The 4,724-nt window shown below is 37.5% G+C and overlaps 1 protein-coding gene and 1 long non-coding RNA gene across 2 annotated transcripts in view; both read left to right on the top strand.

Annotated features, from left to right (window-relative positions):
• Positions 1 to 4,724, top strand: part of LOC117173547 (RING finger protein 121) — an 80,364-nt gene that overhangs the window by 58,723 nt on the left and 16,917 nt on the right. The gene's annotated exons all lie outside the window — the stretch shown is intronic.
• On the top strand, positions 2,650 to 3,322 carry LOC117172907. Its single transcript, XR_004467071.1, has 2 exons — positions 2,650 to 3,013; positions 3,104 to 3,322. It is a non-coding gene; the product is annotated as an uncharacterized LOC117172907 (long non-coding RNA).

Genomic DNA, 4,724 nt, shown 5'->3' with positions numbered 1-4,724 from the left:
CCGATTTGGCTTTCCGTTCTCCCGGATTTTTTAAAAAAGACTTGATTGGCCAATCAAGTTCGACCAGTCCCCACGGTGGGTCGCTCTGGCCAATCACAGGCACCGTAGAAAGTATACCTAAGAACATCATGACTTGATTCCTCAGTTTCAGGTCAGCCCTGAAGATGTGAACTGCAATGTTCACGAAACGTCGGCAAACAATTCGTAGTTTTTTACACGAGTGAAACCCGAAATATCTCTTTTTATCAAAATGAATCATCGTTAAAGCATAAAATCTATTATCAAGAGAGTTTATCCTTTGTTAAACTAATAAAAGTGTCATCAACATATCTAAAATAAGTATGTATAGAAAAATATAAATTTGTTATGGCATTGGATTCTAAATGTTGCATGACTAAATCGACCAACATTGGTGAAATGGGGGACCCATGGGTGTTCCATATATTTGTTCTTAAAAATTATTATTGAATGTGAATACTGTTTGTTCTATTAAAAAAATTGATTCCTTTTTCAAATTCTGCGAAATTTGAAGCGAGGAAAACTTAATGGCATCCTTGAGGACCCTGAGCTTGTCCTTAGAATCGCTATGAGACACATTTGCGCTGGAGAGACATATACATACCTGGGCTTGCCACAGAGCCGCATTCAGGATGTAACATCTATAAAGGATATTAGATAAGATAATATTTATTACTATCAATACTTATATAAGATAATATTGAGTCTTGAATGTCTTCACATCAGGATTATTCTGGGTACAGCACATAGAGTCATGCATCAGTTCCTTATATATCTCGAGTACTCACTTTTGAAAGCCTGCATTAAGAAAGCAGGAGAGAAAAAACCTCCGTGAACAGCTCCTCGATAAGAGGATGCACAGCATCTTCCACGAGAATGTGGAGGATCAGTAAATGTCGTGGGAGCTGAATTTTGGTTTCCTTAAATCGTCTGGATTGAAGTCTAGCACGGAGGGTTTCATTTTTGCATGTCAGGATGGTGTCATTTCCACCTTAAAATACCGTTGCTACATTTTGAGGCAAGACATTCCCGATAATAGCTGCAGGGCGTGCCATGCACACCCTGAACATCTATCACACATACTATCTAGTTGTCCTACTCATGCGGGAACAATCTACACCCAAAGGCACAATGCGGCACTAAGAGTACTTTATTACCATTTCCGTCACTCTTACGAAATTGACCTTAATATCACTCCTCTAAATGCTCTTAGGGAAATGGAACCAATTGTCGAGAATAAGAAGTGACGCATATAATGGAACTTTATATTCTCGACAATTGTTTCTGTTGCACACGCGAGGCCGGATATAGTTCTCTTTAACTTCGAGAAGCGAACCATTTCCGGTATCGAATTTTCGACACCAGCTGACAAGAACATCATAGCCAAGGAGAATGGAAAGAAAGAGAGGTATAGTGACCTTATAAAGGAATTGCGGCGGTTGTACCGGGAATATTCTGTTAAACTAATCGTCTTTATCATCGGCGGTCTTGGAGGCGCCAAGCTTTCATTGGCTAATAGCCTGAAAAGCATCCCTGCGTGCAACAATATGCTAAAACACTCGCAGGAAAAACGCAAAAGGCGGTCGTCCTTGGGTCGCTCCATATCCTCAGGGTGCACGAGACTTTTGCCGGATCATTTAAATAAATATCTTTAATACTTCGAAAACATTTCCAAATATTTCACAAAGATTTCAATGATTTCCCAAAGATGTCACAAACATTTCAATGATTTCCCAAAGATGAACAATATTTAGCAAATATTTCTTTTTGACTTCAATGATATCATAAGGATTATTATGATTTTACATAAATTAAAATAATTTCGCCAATATGAAGGAATATTTAAAAAATATCATTTTAAACACCTTGTAATTCTTTCGCAATATGTCCAACAAAAATTTGTTAATCGAACTTAAGAATTTCCTTTTCGTTCGCTGATCAGTGCCAGGTCTGGTCATACCAGACCTTTCAGGCTGAACTTATTATTGTTTATATTGTAAACGTGACCAACGCCACACTTGGGCTAGGTCAGTTTACCAAAGTGATAAGCACATGAAGTCTTATTTTGGTAGTGTAATTTTCTTACTTTCTATTTTTTTAAACACCCTGTTACTTTCTCAAAATGTGTTCAAAGAAAAATTTGCGGATCGAAATCACGATTTTTTATTTGTTCTTGACTAGCTGCTTAGCGCCAGGTCTGGGCCAGGCAAGACCTTAAAGACTATAAGTTCTAGGTAAGGTCAGATCTGGGCCAGACTATCGTCAGACCCGGGCTAGATCAGATATTTCGGATTAGTCAGTTTGGATATATCTAGACTGGTTTAAAAAATTGAACTCTTCCTTCAGGGTTTCATCGAAACTGTGTCCGGATAACCGGACACACTAGGCTTGTCAGATGACCCATTTTTGGCAGGCATGGCCTGTTTTCCGCATCCGAGCCTAACTTATGAAAAATTTTCGAAATCAAAAGAAAAAAATTAAAGAATATCTTTATCAGAAACTAATAACTGGTGGTAAATAAGTACTTCAATAACTAGTGTATCGGTTATAATTCACTGAACCGTGAATATAAGTTGCAGTACGGAACTAGTTAACCGACAAAATCGGAATTTTTCAGGAGCGCGAAATAACATTCTGTAAACTCGAAATCATCAGTTAAAGATAAAACAAAAGTTTTCTTCCAAGCTGAGGTATTTCTGAATTAAAAACAAAAAAGCATTTAAAAAAAAAATTATCCAGTTCCAAGAAAAAGAATGTGAATACACAAAGGGAAAGGAGCATAAAGTTGAAACAGGCTTTGTTGCGGGTCACGATAAAAAATGCAATTTTCTGTTTAAACAAAAAATAAAAACTTACTCCCGCGATATTGAGTTTCTATATTGGGATGAAATGAAGTTGATTATAAAAACTTAGCCAATTCCGAGTAAATCGTTTAAGAGTGAGGATCTGCAACGAGATACCAACTCAAAAATGAATCAGCTCATTAATCGTGTAGGTATGTAAACTATTATATATTTTGTGTGTTTTTGTTTATATTATATTTGTGACCTAGGAAATACATGCTGCCTTTTCATTTTAATTTCAGAACATATCCAGGTTAAATAAATTAGACTCAAGCTGGAATATGGTAGGGTAAAGGCTAAAGAAAACCCAAGATAGATGCAAAGTCAGGATCTTACTTCGCCTGGACGCTAGAATTAAAAAAATTTTAAAAATTATCTAAGGTTGTTGTGAGTGACGATGTTAATGATTTAGACTTTATTCATTCTACTTAAATTACGGACGAAGAGAAGGAAAAAACCCAGGAAAGAAAAGAAAAGAAAAATTTCGCCCAGAAGAGGAGCGGAAAAAAGATAAAAGAGAAGAAAAAAAAGAAGAAAGAAAAGAAAAAAGTCTAGAAAGCAGGAAGGTATTATAACTTTATATAATACCATTAATAACAGTTGCATAAGAAGAAACGTTATTTTTTATCAATTAAAAAAAATGTGTTTTTTTACTATGAATTGAGTTGGATATTAATTTTGATTTTCCAAAAGCTATTTAGTTAATTAATAAAATTTATAATTTTGCGATTGTAACAAAATTCTTATTTAATTCAATAGAACTTGAAAAGTGACAAATCATATTCAAATACACCTATGTTGAACAATTATTTTTTTCCTAGTTATTAAAAAAATAAAGTTTTGTCCAATGCAATTGGCACGATGAAATCACAACGACAGGCCGATGAAAACGAGACATGAGGACAGGAATCGATCCAAGGATGATAGCTTTCTGCATCCATCTCGCAAGTGCCTTGTCATATCTTTGGCACGCTGGTATGGCTTTAAGCTTACGAGCCAGTGATAGCTTCGAACCCCGAAAGCACCGATCACAAGGACAATTACTTTGCCCGAATATTCTGGGTACTGTCGTTGCAGCTCCCTTTTGAGGGCTTGATACCCCTTCTCGTTCTCCTTAGTAGTGATGTCTTGGTTGGCTGGAGCCGAGAATTCGTTCACGAATATAGTTCGTTTCTTAAAGTCTTGAGAATGATGTCAGGCTTCAAATTTGCAACGAGTACGGTTGTCTGAAAATTGTAGTTCCAGAAAATTTGGCGCTTCTTGTTTTGTACAATTTTCTCCATCTCCCTCGGTGCGTTCGGTAGGGCAGGATCGCGGTCAACTCCGTAAAAGCGACAAAGATGGTAATAAAGCACTCTTAGGGCCGCATTATGTCTGCAGAGATACGTCGTTCCTGCGGCGTTCCCCCTCATGCTCGCGATGATTAGTGTTGCCACAGTGATATCTAGAAGCATTTCGTAGTGCGAGAGATAGAGGCAGAAGTGTAATGCAAAAAAGCAGAGAACTAACGGCGTCACCCTAAAAGACACCCCTATGGAAGGTGACGTTTTTCGTTGTTACTCGATATTTTCCATATGAAATAGTAAGTATAGTTTTCCCAAGGGGCATTAAACTCTATAAATTTCACTATATGTGGATAAACCTTCAAGCTCTCCAACAGACAGATGATTAGTCTATGAGAGGTTGAATCGAAAGCATTTCGGTAGGCAATCCAGGCCATTGACAGGACGCATTGATAGGCTGCTGCATCTTTGCAGACGCACCTGTTAATAAGCAGGTTCCCTCGGCACCCTGCTACACCCAGCAAGGTGAGGTAGGTTATGTCACCTCCCATCCAAAAGTGACAGGTAAAGTTTACCCTAT

The sequence above is a fragment of the Belonocnema kinseyi genome, chromosome 5 (assembly GCF_010883055.1).
Source record: "Belonocnema kinseyi isolate 2016_QV_RU_SX_M_011 chromosome 5, B_treatae_v1, whole genome shotgun sequence".
Lineage (NCBI taxonomy): Eukaryota > Metazoa > Arthropoda > Insecta > Hymenoptera > Cynipidae > Belonocnema > Belonocnema kinseyi.
Note: the sequence above shows the minus strand (reverse complement) of the source record. Positions and strands in the feature narration are given on the sequence as shown.